Source organism: Podarcis erhardii (genome assembly GCF_964252035.2).
Source record: "Podarcis erhardii genome assembly, chromosome: 3".
Lineage (NCBI taxonomy): Eukaryota > Metazoa > Chordata > Lepidosauria > Squamata > Lacertidae > Podarcis > Podarcis erhardii.
In genome coordinates this window covers 92,715,232-92,733,482 of record NC_138507.1, presented here as the reverse complement: position 1 = coordinate 92,733,482, position 18,251 = coordinate 92,715,232, and the positions used below count along the sequence as shown (strand labels likewise).

The following is an 18,251-nucleotide window of genomic DNA, read 5'->3' as shown; positions in this document are numbered from 1 at the left end:
ATAACATTAATTGTTATTACTGCAGCCTGCCCTTCTAACTTTGACTCCTTGCCCCTTTATTCCTTCCCCACTCATCATGTTACTATGTACAAGCCTTGACTTTGCATAAACTTTCAGCAGTGCCAAAAAACTCTAAAATCCAAATGACTTGAACTTAAGACGGGGCACTTAGGGTCACTTTTTAAAAGGCTGCTTCCATCCTTAAACACCCCCGAAACAACAAACTGTATTAATATACCAATCTTATACAGTGGTACCTCGGGTTAAGAACTTAATTCGTTCTGGAGGGCTGTTCTCAACCTGAAACTGTTCTTAACCTGAGGTACCACTTTAGCTAATGGGGCCTCCCGCTGCCGCCACGCCACCGAGGCATGAGTTCTGTTCTCATCCTGAGGTAAAGTTCTTAACCCGAGGTACTATTTCTGGGTTAGTGGAGTCTGTAACCTGAAGCGTCTGTAACCCGAAGTACCACTGTATACAGAATTTAGGGCTGCTACCTACCCATAATCCTCAAATAAGAATCATTCACCAAAATACAAGACACATATTTGCATATGCTAATTCATATGTATAGTTGCAGATTTAGAAATAACTGCTGCAATTTAAATAGAAATTCTGTACATTGCACCATAGCAAGGAAGACTGTGACCAAATTACCTATGTGCCTGCTCAACGTGCTATCCCAGTGCTACCTTCAGGGACTTTGCTCCCCCTTTTCATGGCACTTTATATTTAATCCAGGCATAGATTGGACAGCTCTTCAAATAGAAGGTTCCTTTGAATAGCAGGCTGTCCTTCTCCAAACAGAGGAATGTCCTCTCTAAAGTAGCACACAAGGCCACCCTAAAACTTGTGCACCATCCTGAGTACTGCTACAAAAGAGGATATACCGTTTTGTATACCTTGTGAAAAAGAAGCTATGATTTAGCATAAAATTTAAAAAATTGAGATCTTTCTTTCTTTTTGTAAATAAATGTTTATTAGTTTTTCACACTTACCTTTTTACAAATAAAAACAAATGCCTTTTCACAAACCTTCTCTTTGAGATTCTTTAAATCTCTGAACTTCCCTCCATACCCTCTTCTGGTTCCTTATATTAACCAATTTCTTCCGCATATCCATTCTTAAACTTTGTCCATGATTATTTCCCTTAATTTTATCTAATTTTCTACTAGTTGCAAGCGTTTACTTAAAAGCCTGCCAATGTATCAACTTGCTTACAGTATTTTTGCACATAAACAATAAATGATTCTCACTCTTTTTTAAATTTCTCATTTATTGTAGTCTCTGAGTTTTGCCGTTAATTTTGCCATTTCTGCATAGTCCATTAGCTTGATCTGCCATTCTTCTTTCATTGGTATCTTTTCTTCATTTCATCTTTGGGTTAACAGTATTTGGGCGGCTGTTGTAGCATACATAAATATTGTCTTCTGTTCCTCTGTCCACAGAACAAAAATGGAAATCTTTCAAACCTCTCTTACTATTTACACCATACAAATAACACATTCATTTGTGCATGCATGCATGCACGCACACACGGGCACGCACACACGCACAGAGCCTTCTTATCTAGCACAGTAGAGCTGTACTGTATCCAATGATAGCTGCTGTTGACAAATAGTGATACAGTTTTTAGATGTATTTTGCAGCTGCTAGACACTTCTAACCATAGGAGCTTAGCCACAAATGGTAGGAAATAGAGCCAAGAAGAACACGTTATCTGTTTGCAAAACTGACAAAAGTCTCATTGTGGTGGGATTGGGAAAAACAAAGGATGCACCACATTCTGGTAATGCAGAACTACATGCTCTCTAAAATCCTTTTAAAGGCACATACAGGGATTTTCCGTTCTGGGATTTAAGAATTATGTTACCGTGGTTCCTACTACTATTAAAATTTTAAGACCATAGGAGGCTGCCCTACACCAGGTTTGTTTATCTAGCCCAGTATGACTGGCAACAGCTCTCCTGGGTCTCTGGCAGAGGTATTTTCCTTTCCCTACTACCTGATCCTTTAAAAAAAAAAAAAAGACCACATAATCACAGCATTCAGGTGGGAATTTCCACAAGGGCTGTCCTTTAGCTACAAAGGGAAGAAAATTAAAATAAAAACAAACCAGGATAAAGAGTTCTTTTTGGAAAGAAATCAAGAGGATCTTCAGAAAGGAACTGTCAGCGAGGAGGAAGTACCGGACATCTCAAATCTATCATTTGGACTGAACCGAGCACCGACCGAGGAGGAACAACAACTTGGTGCAGTCGGTGGAAGGTCTACCCAGTAACCAAAATGTCTCTGCAACTCTTCAGTTGGAACTGCAATGGTTTGAACCACCCTCGAAAAAGGGGCCAAGTATTTCATTTATTAAAGAAGGAACATCTAGACGTAATCTGTTTACAAGAAACTCACATTGCCAGGATACATAGAAAACTTTTAACAAACAAGAGATTAGGACAAGAATTTATATCATCAGATAGAGTCAAGAAAAGAGGAGTTGTGATTTATGTCAAGGAAAAATTTGAACCAAAATTGATCTTTAAGGATGACCAAGGAAGATACCTGGCAGTGGAAATCCAAATTTATGGAGAAAAAATATTGATTGTTGGAGTTTATGCACCAAATGAGGGGAAGGCTGAATTCTTCAAGAAGTTGCATGAGACTTTAATGGACTTTTTGGATTTTAAAATTATAATGATGGGTGACATGAATGGAGTCGTCTCTACAAACATGGATAAGGCCCAAAGACAAACAATATCTAATGACGGAAGACTACCAAAGACTTTTTTTGACCTGACTGACACTATGGATCTGATCGATATTTGGAGAACTAGGAACCCTCTGGAAAGGGAGGGGACTTTCTTCTCTGAAGCAAAAATGACATGGACTAGAATTGATCAAATATGGATTTCTAGTAACCTGGCATCAAAGGTTAAAAAAACAGAAATCTGCCCAAAGACCTGCTCTGACCACAATGCTGTCAAGATGGAAATGAAACTGACAACAGCTGGAACCTTTAGATGGAGAATGAATGACACTCTCTTTGGAGATGGGGAAATTTGCAAAAAGGCCCAAGAAACACTTAAAGACTACTTCGAGATCAATTTGAGATCAGACACAGAAAAAAGAATCATTTGGGACGCAAGTAAAGCCGTGATGCGTGGCTTCCTAATACAACAGAATTCAATAAAGAGGAAAAAGCAGAATGAGAAGAAAGAGAAAATTTGGAATCTAATAAAAGAAGGGGAGAAGAAATTGAGATCTAAGCCTAAATCCCAGGAGATATTAAGAGAAATAAAATTCTATCAAACACAATATATGGAATTGACGAACCAGGAAATAGAATGGAAAATTAAACAAATGAGACAAAAGACTTTTGAATCTGCAGATAAATGTGGGAAGCTACTGTCTTGGCAACTGAAAAAGAGACAAAAATTGAATACAGTGACATCACTCGAAGTAGATGGGAAGTCTATTAATAAACCAAATGAGATAAGTAATTGTTTTCAAAGTTTCTTTAAGAAATTATACAAACAAGGGCCAAAAAATGAACAGGAGATAGAAGAATTTATTGGAAAATACGGACTATCAAAAATCTCTGAAAACAACAGAAGGAGTTTAAATGAGAAAATTACAGATCAAGAAATAGAGAGTGCCATCCAGGATATGAAGCTGGGAAAATCACCAGGACCAGATGGATTAACTGCGAGATATTATAAAGTATTGAAGGATTGGTTAATACAACCATTGAAAGAAGTCTGCAATCAAATTTTGGAGGGGAAAAAGGCTCCCGAATCGTGGAAGGAAGCATTCATCTCACTTATACCAAAGACAGAAACTGAGAAACATCAAGTCAAGAATTACCGCCCTATATCACTTTTGAATGTGGATTATAAAATTTTTGCAGACATTCTAGCAAAAAGATTCAAAAAAGTGCTGTTAGAGGAGATTCACAGGGACCAAACAGGCTTTCTACCAGGCAGGCATTTGTCAGACAATGTGAGGAATATTATAGATATTCTAGAACTTTTGGAAACTGACATAAATAGAAAAGCTGTTTTGATTTTTGTGGATGCAGAGAAAGCCTTTGACAATATTTGTTGGAGCTTTATGAAGAGGAATCTCCAAGGAATGGGGGTAGGCAAGAACTTTGAAAATGGTATAAGTGCAATTTATTCTGAGCAAAAGGCCAAACTTATTGTAAATGGTATGGTTATGGATGAAATTCCAATAGAGAAAGGGACACGACAGGGATGCCCAATTTCCCCTCTATTGTTTATATCGGTACTGGAGGTTTTCCTTAACATGATTAGAAGAGACCAGCTGGTTAAAGGTATACAGGTCGGAACTAAACATTATAAGCTAAGAGCATTTGCAGATGACCTAGTTTTGACACTACAACAGCCAGAAACTAGTACAAAAAGAGTTTTGGAACTTATTGAAATATTTGGTCAGGTAGCAGGTTTTAAATTGAATAAACACAAGACAAAGGTATTGGAAAAAAATCTCACGGTGGGGGAAAAAGATAGTTTTCAAAGAGAAACTGGTTTGGAAATTACTAAAAAGGTAAAATATCTGGGGGTGAACTTAACATCTAAGAATGTGAATCTATTTAAAGATAATTATGAGAAATGCTGGGCTGAAGTGAAGAAAGATTTCGATATATGGTCAAGATTGAGACTTTCCTTGTTAGGCCGAATTGCTGCAATTAAGATGAATGTATTGCCGAGATTGTTGTTTTTGTTCCAGACATTGCAAATTTTAGACAAGATGGATTGTTTCAAGAAGTGGCAGAAAGATATATCTAAATTTGTCTGGCAGGGCAAAAAACCCAGAATTAAATTTAAGATTTTGACTGATGCAAAGGATAGAGGGGGCTTTGCCCTGCCGGACTTAAAACTTTATTATGAAGCAGCAGCTTTTTGCTGGCTGAAACCATGGCTACTTCTTGAGAATACAGACATTCTGGACCTGGAAGGTTATGATAATAGTTTTGGTTGGCATGCATATTTATGGTATGACAAGGTAAAGGTACATAGAAATTTTAAAAATCATATTATTAGGAAAGCATTGTATAATGTATGGAATCGATATAAAGATTTGTTTGAAAGTAAAACCCCCAGGTGGCTGTCACCAATGGAAGCTAAGGCGGTAAAAAGATTGAACATGGATACAGACTGGCCAAAATATTGTGAAATTGTAGAATATGATGGTGAAAAGCTGAAACTACAGAGTTTTGAGAAATTGAAACCTAAAGTCCGAGATTGGTTACATTATTACCAGATTAATGAAACTTTTAAGCAGGACAGAAAACTAGGATTTCAGAAGGAGAGGTCAAAGTTAGAAACAGAATTGCTAGAACCCAATACTAAGAATTTGTCTAGAATGTATAATCTGCTGCTAAAATGGAACACACAAGATGAAACGGTTAAATCAGCCATGATTAAGTGGGCACAAGATATTGGTCATGATATTATGTTTGCTGACTGGGAGCAGTTATGGACCACAGGTATTAAATTTACGGCATGTAGTGCCCTGAAAGAGAACATAATGAAAATGATCTATAGGTGGTACATGACCCCAGTCAAGCTTGCAAAGATATATCATTTGCCCAATAACAATTGCTGGAAGTGTAATGAATGTGAAGGAACTTTTTATCACCTTTGGTGGACCTGCCCAAAGATTAAGGCCTACTGGGAAATGATCTATAATGAAATTAAGAAAATCCTTAAGTGGACATTTGTAAAGAAACCGGAGGCTTTTCTCTTGGGCATGGTCGGCCAATTGGTACCAAAGAAAGATAGGACCTTTTTTATGTACGCAACAACAGCAGCAAGAATCCTTTTGGCGAAGTATTGGAAGACTAAAGAACTACCTACTCTGGAAGAATGGCAGACCAAGGTGACTGAATTTATGGGACTGGCAGAGATGACCGGCAGAATCCGTGACCAGAAGAAAGAGACAGTGGAGGAGGACTGGAAAAAATTTAAAATCTATCTTAAAAATTGTTGTAAAATTTCGGAATGTTAAGATGTCAGGGGATTGGACACTAAGAATTACAGCTATAAATCGAAATTTATAAAGCAGAAACTCTTTTTAAAGAGAATTAAATATAAAAATGGGATGAAGAATTGCTAAAAATTTTGAAATTTGGATGCAGTGAAGGGGAGGTTTGGGGAAGTCGCATTATGTTTGTTTTGTTTTTTGTTTATGTTGTAAAATTAATAAAAATTATTATAAAAAAAAAAAAATGACATGTGGCCAAGCTGGAGGCAAAAAGTTAACACTAGCGCAGTATAGCTCAACACTTGAGGACTAACTTGGAGAAGAAGCAGAATGTAAAGCTTGGGAGGCAGTGATCTACTTCACCCAAAAGTAGCTAATAAAGAGGAGGAATCAGTAAAGAGGAAAAAAAAAAAAAAAAAAAAAAGAGTTGGAAGGGACCAAAAGGATCATCAACAATTATTTACCTGGAACAAAGAGAACCACAAACAAATAGAACTTCAGACCAAAGTAAAGGCTGAACAACTATGAAGACATGATAGCTGAAACTAACAAAATATTATTGCATGTTGGGCAGAATGTGTCCTTGTACTAACAGTCTCATTAGCATGAAAAATAAAACTACTCTTGATATACCTAGTGTTACGTCAAAAATCTGGGTGCGAGGCTACTCTGCCACCCAGCTCATCGGACTAAGTCCGTGGGTCCCTGCGGAGGAAAATGAGCTCAGCCGGAGACAGGAGCAAACTGCAGAAGATCCAAGTTTATTGCGCAACAGGTTCAAGGCGAGATTGAACAGTGAGAAAGGGGTGACATGAGTTTTTGAAACTCCCTCCATGTCCCAGAATACAGTGCAAAACACGTCATGAATACATCACAGAAAGGTGGGGTTACACAGATCAGCACTTCAGGAAGGTGGGGGGGTTACACAGATCAGCACTTCAGGAAGGTGGGGGGGTTACACAGATTAACATATGGAGGAGGGAGGGGGGGATATGCAGAGCTGGAGATATGCACAGATAAACACTTCCTGGGGATGAAAAAACAATGGTCTCAAATATGCATAGTCTGCCACCTGACATTGTCTGGAGGAAAGGCTGATCAGAGCAATTTGAAAGGATTAGGGTCTTGACACTTTGCTTGAGGGATTATGCTGGACAGGGGAGATGTGATGGAGTCCTAGAGTAATTGAGCAAACTGGCACGCTGATTTTCTATGAATTTTATAGATTTTAGTCCCTTTTGACAATTGGAAATAAATTGATATATTGTAGCGAAGAAGAAGGTGAAGAAGACATGCCCCCCCCCTTCCGTAACACTAGAAACAGACTGCACTAGTTTCACCAGGATGGGAATATATGAACACCAGGAGTGGTTTGCAGAATCAGAACAAAAACATAGCTAATCTAGGATTTGTGGGAAAGGCCATAGCTCAGTAGGAGAGTGCATGTTTTGCATGTAAAAGGTTCCGTGTCCAATCCCTGGCAATTTAGGTATAGGGCTGGGAAAGACTCTTGCCTGAGAACCTGAAGGACCACCGTTCGCACATGCAAATAAGGGATGAGACACTTGTTGCCCTCCAGAAGTTGGTGGACTCCCGACTCCAATCAACCCCTGCTATCATGAGCAACAGTTGTAGTCCAACAACATCTGGAGGACCACAGATTCCCCAGCCCAAGTGTAAACTGGATAAACCAATCATCCAGGACAAGGCAGCTTACTAACATTACAGGCTAGCCAATGTTGATCAGAGAAGCTCACAGGTCATGGTGGAAAGAGTCAGTCTTTCTGTTCCCAGCGTCTGGCACTCAAACGCACATACCATTTTTAGATTTGACCTAAGATTCAGTCTCTATAGTGCTCTTGATGCAGCAAACAGCTTCCAGCACTAGCTTCAATAATGTATGCTTTCCCTTTTACCAAAGAAGCTCGGCCCCATGAGAGAAATTGCATTGTCTGCTGTTTGCTACTAAAAAGCTATTTGTGGTGAGAATTTATTAAGGGCAGTGCAATGGTCTTAAGGTTTCTAGGCCCCTGCCTCTCCTTTAATCTTTGAGCCAAAGCTCTTAGCTTCTGCAGCAGGATCCATTAGCGCTTCTTCGTGAGCACTGCTAACAATGGCTTCCTTACTGGGGGTATCACTAGGATTACACTCCCTGCCAGAATCCTCTGGCACAAGAATCACTGTGAGTCAGAGCAGGAAAATAATTAACCCTCATGATACTTCTCTGAGGAGTGAATAGAATACATAACAAGCTTTATAGGGTATTGAATTAAACCTACTCCTGGGGGAAAGGCATTCCATGGTCTTTATTATGCTTAAGAATTAGGATGTGGCTGTTCCTGGGAAGAACAGGTCCCCCGAACTCATCTCACTCCAAAATGGTTCCTCCAGTTTCCATTTAAACAGATGTATGCCACTATTTGCTAACCACATCTTATCATGGACTTTTAGGAGGTCAAAGTATGCTGGAGCATTCTTATCAGCAGAGACACCTTATTGTGCTCTCAGAATCCAGTTCTCCAGTTTCTCCAGGCAATCTTGTAACAGAAAATTCACCTTAGAGCGCCACAGTGCAAACTCAAGTTTGTTTAACAAGGGCTGTGGATTAGTAGAATTCTTACACATTAGCACCTACTGTAAATGGTTGCCAGTTTTTAGTGATTAAAAAAACCACACAATTTTCCGTGTTACATGCATATGTGAAATTCTCAGTTCTGCATGGGAAACTATGCATGGGAAACTATGGGAAACTATGTTGACATCCATATTACACATTTAAAGCATTCATACCATTTTAACAGCCATGGCTTCCTGGAATACAGGGAACTGTAGCTTAAGAGTTGTTATGAGACCCCACGCAGAATTTCAGTTCCCAGCAACCATAACAAACTACAGTTTTCAAACACCACACATTTTAAACACGTTTATAGCACATGGCGTGCTCTGGTCCATGGGGTCATGAAGAGTCGGACATGATAAATGACTAAGCAACAACAACAGCACATCGCTTCCCCCAAAGAATCCAGAGAACTGTAGTTTGTCCCTCAAAGAGCCCCCTTTAAAACTACAGATCCCGGGGTTCTTCGGGGCAAGTCATGACTGTTAAAGTGATATAAGAATGTGTTAAATGCATAGTATGGGTGTGACTTATACCCTGCACCACAGTAGCCACAGCGACTAATGAACCAACCTGGTACAATTTTTAGACAATCACTGTGCTAAACTAATTCCTATGGATTCCAGAGGTGTGTGTTGAAATTTTTCATTGAGGAACAGTTAGGGTCAGAAATGCCAACTTGTGAGGGTGATGCAGGTGTGTGTGTGTGTGTGTGTGTGTGTGTGTGTGTGTGTGTGTGTTTGACGTTATGTGCATAAGCATCACGCCTCCCTCCCTAAGCCAGACAGAAGCTTCCTGGGCTTTGGGAAGGAGGCGCCAGGGGAACATTTAGGGGACTAGCCTAGTCCTTCTAGTCCACTGACCAAACATCACTGGTGGATTCCTATGTTTTGTCAATGCTGCCCAGAGTGGCTGGAGACAGTGGCGTAGCGTGGGTTGTCAGCACCCGGGGCAAGGCAAGTAATTTGCGCCCCCTAACCCGTGGATTTGCGCCCCCTAACCCGTGGATTTGCCCTAACCCCAGATGTTGCGCCCGGTGCGGCCGGCCCCCCCTGCACCCCCCACGCTACGCCACTGGCTGGGGAAATCCAGCCAGATGGGTGGGGTATAAATTATTATTATTATTATTATTATGCAAATGAAAATGCTTCTTACGGATATCTCAAGTTTATTCTGCCCATTCACTACTTTCCAAGGGATGTCTGGATCTCAAATTGTGGTACAGCTTTGTATGGGCTGACCTTATGACCTAGTCTAAGGCTAACAATATTTTAAAGATTTTGAAAGGGGGACTTTTAGCAACTAAACCATAGGAAAAACCCTGCTAGCTGAGACCAAAGGTGCCTCTAGCCCAGGTTCCTGCCTCCCAGAGTGGCCAATCAGGGTATAAACAGAGGTCCGGTAAGCCTACAAGCAATAGTGCTCTCTCACTGCTGCTTCCCAGCAGCTTGTATTCCATTGCATGCTACCATACCAATCTATAGTATCAATATAATAATCACGGCTAACAGCCATGGATAGAGCTATTCTCAGTTAAGTTGGCTATTCCCCTCTTAAAACCATCTAAGCTAGTAGCTATCACCACCACTTGTGGCAGCAGGTTTCAGAGCTACGTGATTCCCTAGGGGACCAGTTTGGTTATTGCTTGTGCTCCAGCAACAAAAAATGGAATATTGATTGAAGCGCTGGACTCCCTGCTTTGGTTTGGTGTTTGGTGTTACATGTGCACTGCATCTAAGGAGCTGCTGCAGTTTCTTGGAATAAAACAACATGGGAATGTTATGCAGATTATTGCATTTTTGGGATTTGTTTTCTAGTTAAAGGGGGACGGTGATGTCAGTCTTTCACCAGCAGTCGTCCCCAGCAAAGCAAATTAATGTTCCTCTTCCAGGAGGAGCTTGTCCTCCCGTAAAACAGCTGCTTGTCTCAATAGAAATGGAGGAAGAACATTATACACTACCCTAGAGAGATCTCCAGAAAACTGGAGATCACAGAGATTTGATAATGAGAAGCAGCAGTCTTCCAAAAAATGGAAACCTCATGATCCATCACACTTCCGCAGGGAGTTTAGTTCACAGAAACTGTGTGTTCATGTTTGTTGGCAAATGCGATGCTGGTTAGCTGTCTCTCCATAATCCTTGCTTTAAATAAGTAAAAGCAAAAGGTTCAGATCAACGGGAGGGGTACGCCAGCATTCTTACGTTCTTGTTGCTGTTTTACAATCATTATGCGGGAAAAAGTAGGACAGCTTGGGACTCAGCTAGATTGGTAAAGAAAAAGCGATTTAGATGTGTTGTATATGCAATATAACATTATGCCACCAGATGGCGGTGTGGACTCCCGTTTTTCTCTACCTGTTTTCCCTGTTTAAATTTACAGCACGTTTTAACTGAAATGCTTGTTTGAGGTGTCTAGATCCAGCCTTGGTTAACCAATGTTAAAAGTTCAGGGATATTAAGAGGATGCTCCTCACTTAAGATGCTTCAAATCTATTATCAGCCGGGGGAGCTGGGGAGCACAAAGGTCACATCCACATTGTATGTTTAAAGCACTCTTATACCACTTTAACAATCATGGTCTGCCCCAAAGAATTCTGGGAATCATAGTATGTAGTTGTTAGGAGATTCCTTGTGGAACTACAGTTCCCAGTACTTTACAGTTCCTGGGGTTCCTGGGGATGGGTAGCAGCAAAACAGTGTGTTAAATGTTTCTTATGGAAGGGACCTAAGACATCAGTATCAACTGGTTATCATATAAGGAAGCAGAAGTGCTGTTTTGCACAACCTTTAGCCCAGGAGCTAGCTGGAGACTTGGTTCACAAGCCTGCAATTTATTGTTTCAGATTTCCCAGCAGAAAACTCCAGCCAAGAAGAAAGGGCAGCTACAGTAAGGCATCTACGACAAGCCCTTTGCCATCTTTAATTACAAAGAAACAGAAGAAGCATAAGATGCTGTCCATATGCGAGAGGCGGGCGTATGCAAATGAATGCAAGTTTAAGGAAACAGAGAAACGACAGTGTTATAATTTGGCATTTCATCTGAAGAAGGCGATTCATGGGAATGTAACTAGTCTCTCAGTGACATATTACTGTACATTCCAAAACCTTAAAATGAGGTCATGTTGTCAATTCAGGACTGAATGTAGACACCTTCTTTGAGTTGTTGGGGAGAATCCTTGAGAGACTTTTTAAACTCCCTTCTGCGTTCCTGAAGGACCACAGATCACACAATTTCCTAAAACCACTAAAGTTTCGGAAGGGAAAATAATTAGATGGCACTGTACTGGAAACTTAGCTACCTGCAGGGTAGTCTTTCACACTTCCTAAATGCTTACCCTTCACCCCAGTATTGAAGAGTGACCCTAGGAAATCTTTTTTTCTAAACTCGCAGGTTTCTGGAAATATTCAGGATGACAGAAGACTAGCCTAATTTCTGTAAAAGCTAGTACTTTCCCCCCCACTGGCATCTTGAGGGAGTTGCTTTTTCTCTCTCCAAGAGAAGTTAAAAATACTCACTACCATAGGAAGAAGTGATTTTACTTAGCCGATTGCCAGAATCTGAAATACATATTCAGAAAGAGGGAATCCCCTCCCATATACATAATGCATGAGTTTCGTGAAGGCTTCTCTTCACACACGCTTCCCACCCAAGGCTTTGAATATTTAATTTCTCTGCAATAACAAGTTCAGAAAGAGATTTTTTTAAAGGCACAAACCCCCACTAATGTTAAACATTCACTGGCTTTCAGCAGGAGCTGTTCTGTTTATGCAATTATAACTTTTAAAAGAGAGTAATTCTATCTCCTGCCAAAGAGAGCTCAAAATAAATAAGATTATGCATAGATGCTCCTGTATTGGCACAGTTTCAGTATTTCCAGATTGCCCTAGTGCAAGAGACTTGAACTGTGCAGCTGTACTCAGGCAAAGTCTTGCAAGGGTATGCATCTTGTACATACTTACAAGGGTGTAGGCCCGACTGAACACAGTGAGACTTACTTCTGAGTAAATAGGCATAGGATCCGTCTGCATGAAACTGTAGGGCAGGGGAAGGATGAGAAAGTAGTAAATGCCACACTATCTTTGGGCTAAGGACCCAAATCCACACTCACTGAGTTGTGGGAATACAACACTGTATTCCTAAATCAAACTGTATTCCTAAATACAACACTGTATTCCTAAATCAAACCCAAACACTGCACAGCCTAATATTAGCTACCAGTCTAAGTTCAAAGTGCTAGTTTTGGCATATAAAACCCTAACAGCTTGGGACCAGGATACCTGAAAGATCATGTCAACCATTCTTTCTAACTGGGACATATATTACTACCACATTCCCCTGACCACATACTTTTAAATGCAGATTATTTGTGTTCTAAAGCTACAACCCTGTACTTTCTTACCTGGGAATATCCTCAATGACACTTTTCTATAGGCATGTGTAGGCACTGTTTTCTTCTCTTGCAGAGCAAAGGTAGCTGAAATATAACCGGAATAAGTTTACATAAGGTGGTATGGAGCATATGGGAAAACAGGGACATGAAAACACCTCTGTATGACCTCTTAAGTGTTGGCATTTGGAGTTAAAATGTTCTGCAGAAGTTGAACTTAATACTGAATCCCTTTTGGAGGAGCACACTTTATCCTGGATATAATCACACGGAGACTTGGAGTTTAGGGAAAAATAAGATAGCTAGGAAATAGATGCTTGATAGGAAATATCCTAGTTCTAACTAAGGTGGAGATACTTTGAGCCTTGCTTGCTCTTTCATCTCAGTAATTTACAGATGGTCTTCAAGGAAAACAAAGAGTAATCAATCTGAAGTGATGCTAAAATGTGGGTCAATGAGGCCAGGCTATCCTGGTCTCCAGAAACAGCTGCAGTTGATGCACCAGCTATAGCTAGGCAGATTTTATAGATGATAAAAAATGGTATAGGAGAGCTACTAGGTGTATATACCGGTAAATACAAGAGCAGAATGAACCCCAAAGGGTTTAAAAACTTGCTTTTGATTGAAGGCCCAACACCTGTTTCTCCTCTCCTGTGAGAGGACCTAAATGACTGTGATACTGTCACACAACCTGAGATGGAAATCACAAGAGAAAAATGTGTTGCTTTGCTTTAAGACAGTGGTAGAGTTATATGCTGGTTTTTTTCCTAGTTGTTAATAAAGCTGATGTGAAATGGATGGGGGAGGAAGCTAACCCTTCTCACTGATGCAAATATTTTTTACAATGTGCTTTGTCTCAGAGATTTTTTTAATGCCAAGGCCCAGATAAGTCAGCTGGGATTTCAGAAATATTAAGCACAACTGTGAGGCATTAGTAGCTAGTATCTTTTTTTAAGTGGTAGGACTGGCGCCTTCCCCAAACCAGGATTTTTTACAGCATCCATGAAGAAAAGAGTGATTTAAAAAATGTCAGTGTGCCCTGCTTTCCTCCTTGAGAAACATCAACTGCTCTGTAGGCAGAGGGAATGCCTTCCATTTAAGAAAGAAGGAACGTGACTTTCAGACAACATCTCTCATTTTGAAACTAAGCCATATCAGGCGACATAAATTCATGCTTTTGGGAGTGGAGCAGGGAGGGGGGGACAGGCACATATATTGTACACCCAATACCAAACCCCGCAAAACTATAAATATGGCAGAGCTTTTAGAAGATCAGGAAACACTTGCACATGGTTAAAACAAAACAAAATAAAATCCAGCCTATTAAAAACGAGCTACGTTTCTCCTGAAGCTGAAAGAACTTGCCATTTCGGCCAGATATTCCTTGCTGCTTCTTGCTGCTGCCTACCCGCTGTCATCCACCAGAAAAGGCCTACAAATATAAGAGGGGTCTCACCCTAGGGCACTCTACCTAGTGCCCCCTCAAACATGGAGCTGGGCCAGGGCCGAACTACACTGCTCAGTGGGGGTGGGAACCTGTGACACACATACACCAGATGTTGCTTGACTACAATTCCCATCATGCCTGACCACTGGCCACGCTGGCTAGGGCTGATGAGATTTGGAGCCCCACAACAGTTGGATGGCCATCGGGACTCTACCTCTGCTATTCTGCAATGTAAAATATTGGTGGTATAACTTGCACTTTTAATGTCAGGATCACAATAACCAGTGCCATGAACACCTCCTTCGTTCTCTTAGAACGACAATGGCGCCCACCTGACAAGTGTTGGAACCTAGTTCCGGCAAGTTCCACCTGAAAAAGCCCTAACAATAACTATATATTACCTCAGCAAACAGGAATTCTCAGAAACACGCATAAGGAGGGGAAAATCAGTGTAGGAAGATGGCCTCCTTAGCGATTCTAATAACCATTGCGCCTCAACTACAAAGTCCTCTTCCCCAGCTAATCTTGCTTCTGGTTGGGTGGCCGCCTGCCCTATTTTTCAGAGTGCACTCCTCTGTTTGAAAGCAACCTCTGTCTGAAGGGCTGTACAGTTTCAAAGTAAAGAATGATAAGAATGGAAAGCTGTGGTCTTACAAGTTACCAGTGCCTTAGCAATGACATTTGTAAAAGCTCTCTGGAAGCCTTTCTCGGCAGGAAAAAATGCTTAAAATAAATAAATCAGTTGCCCATCAACAGTTAGCACCTGACTGAGCAGATACACACCTGGCTTGTCTCCTCAACTAGGATGAAATGTATTGTATTAGTATAATAATTAGTTCTTAAATGCCAATTTTATGCAAATCTGAGTCCTCTTTGATCTTCCTTTTTGGTGATGCATTCTCTCTCTCTCTATTAACATGTAAGGGGCTTCTTCCGATCCAAGAATCTGTTTGGATACGGATTGATGAAACCGTAATGTTTGCAGGGAAGAATCAGCCGGCAGGGGAAGGGTTAAGCACCCCCTGCTCCCTCACCAGTTCTCCCTGCAAATGTCGCCTCCAGCGCCCATGTTAGCACTGTGAGACAAATGTATTTCTCTCATAATGTGTAATTGCATCTAATTGCCTGGCAGAAGGGTGAGCAGGCAGAAAAAAAGAGCCAAAGGTAAGATACATAATATATGTCTGAGCAATAACAAGTGTAAACAGCAGCTGCTCAGGCTTAGAGGCATTATAGCAACAATTATAATCACATTATAACTACACATTACAAAGGATGCTGCTTGAAACTGGCCAAGGTTTCATTGTGATGGCACCACTGAGGGGGCGAAACTACACAAATGAACATCAACTCAAATGAGGGCTGGGCTCTCCAACCATAGGCCATTATTTCCACCTGCCCTGTGAGAAATAGAAGAGAGAGCAGGCAGCAAGGAATGCCTCTTCTGTCCTGAGATGAACCTACCCTTAGATCTTCATCTCTGGCTCCCTCCTTTGAGGGAGACTCGGAGGACAATGACAAGCGAGAGGGCCTTTTCCGCTCTGACTCCCCATTTATGCGACCTTCTCCACCGTGGTCCACTTCGAGTCTTCTTTGACATATTTGGCACCTGATAAAAATGTCCATTTCCCCAGGCTGTTGATGGACTAATGATGCTATTTGGTTAGTAGTTTTCTGCTACTGGGATAGTGTGTTGCTTCATGGATTTTAAGTGTTTTTCATTGTAATGGCCCAGATTCAGCTAACCTGGTGCTCAAATAAAACTCCATCAGTTCAGGGAACTGTTGGCGGGGCTGGGGAGCAATTAAGAGTATTACTCTTTAATGGGATTTCATTACACTGTTTTCTGTGTAATATATAGTTTGACCTGGATATTTTAAAATTAAAAGTATATTTTATTGCACATCATTTAATAATGTTTTAATAGAATACCCAGCACCACAAAAACTGGCCCATACTAACAATCTATTATTAAGTATTAGCAGCACAGTTGGGTGGCATTCTCCTCCCGAACACAAGCAACAACCCTAGAATGCGGGGGGGGGGGGGGGGAACAATAACAGCACACCTTCTCCCACAATTCCTACAACCCTTTGATCCACATTCCATCATTTTGCGGCCAATAAACACATGGCTTGCACTTTCTTATTTTGCTTATTCTGCTGCTAGCTGGAGAGTCCAGAGCTGCTACTCTGCAGAATTCAACTTCTGGTTTGCTGAGCTATTCTGTGGGGTGCTTTGCTTCTTGTTTACTTGGCCGTACACCACTGAGGCTTGCTCATTTTGGCTAATCTAAAACAGCAGTTTCCATTGTAATTCAGATCAGGAACTTCTGGGTTTTAAGTACATCTCCCCTAAGGCAGATAATAGAATGCTGCTATTCTTGCTTGCTATATGATGGCAATCATAGAAGGTTTTTTTTAAGCATGGGCAGAAACAACGGATAATGCTTGCTCTATTTGTAATTATGGAGCAACATTTGCCCATCTATGCATTCACATTTTGTTTTAATCTGAAAAGCTTGAACATTTTTCCTGCTGCTCCAATAAATTTTAACTAGCTTTTACTGACTTTAGGAAAGCTAGGATCTCTAAAAATTGTCTCACCTTCAGCCTCTTGCTGAAGCAAGCAGCTTTCATTTCAGCTATTGGCTAAACTACAGTGCCACTTCTGACTCAAGCCTTTGCTTTGAAATAGATGTGGCTGGATCTAGAACATCTCAAATTCAGCGGTTTAAAAAGACATTTATAGAACAAAATGTTTCTCTTCTGTAGATGGTCATGTTAAGTTCTTGCTTAATGAGGAATCTTCTAGCCAGGGAAAAAGAAAACAATTTCTTTTTCACAACCCAACGGAGTAATTCTTTTGTCTCTTTGCTAGTTTTAATAAGCTGAGCAGCATAAAAGCACCTTCACTTCAGAGAGTGTGTCCCTCTTCTCAAAATGTCTACCTTTTTCAGCTTTCTCCCTCCACCCACCCCACCCCTAGTCTTGCTGTCTCTCATATGCACAACCAACAACTTCTCCAAACCTACTGCAAGATTCTCTTTAACAATAAGGCTACTAAGATTTAGAATGCCAAGTATTTCGAAAAACAAACCAGCCTGTGCAAACATTTGTGTACAGACATTTATTTTTACTCCCGTGTAAGTTGCACAGAAACAATGGCCACAATGAAGTTGTGGAGACCAGTGTGACCCGCTGATTTAGACTGGGGGTGTATGTGCTTTACTCTGCAGTTGAACAACCTTGAGTGGCTGATTGCACATCACAAGAAATGGCACAAGCTAGGCTAACCTCGTTACCTGTCCCTTTTATACTATATCAAGCCCCACATTACATGGAAAACTGTTGTAAGATGCAGCACTGCTGGTTTGCAACCGTCACATCCAAAGCCGCACATTTAAAGCGCATGGTTTCCCCCCAAAGAATCTTGGAAAATGTATTTTGTTAATGGTGCTGGGAATTGTAGCTTGGGGTGGAACTACAGTTCCCAGGATTATTATTTTTGGGGGGGATACTGAGCGAAGGTAAAAAAACCGGCATTCTTACTCGCCCTTTGCACCCCCTTCTGAATTGTCCGAGCAGAGACCGCCCTCCCTCCTTGGCAAAAAAGAGCGCCGTCTTCAGAGGCAAGACTTGCGGAACCCCTTACCGGCCATCGAGGGGCGCTGTGAGTTCAGCTCCTCGCTGGGCGAAGCTCCGGAAGCCGCTCTGCTCCTCTCTATGGCAGCATTCCATCCCGCGAATTCCCTTTGGCGCAGGAAGAGGCGGTGGAGGGTGGGTGGGAAAGGAGGAGAA

At 41.1% G+C, this 18,251-nt stretch overlaps 1 long non-coding RNA gene across 1 annotated transcript; it reads right to left on the bottom strand.

Moving 5' to 3' along the window:
* Positions 1 to 1,003: 1,003 nt before the first annotated feature.
* On the bottom strand, positions 1,004 to 18,232 carry LOC309339647. Its single transcript, XR_014155495.1, has 4 exons — positions 18,106 to 18,232; positions 13,017 to 13,091; positions 12,577 to 12,649; positions 1,004 to 1,438 (listed from the first exon to the last, which is right to left on the bottom strand). It is a non-coding gene; the product is annotated as an uncharacterized lncRNA (long non-coding RNA).
* Positions 18,233 to 18,251: the final 19 nt, after the last annotated feature.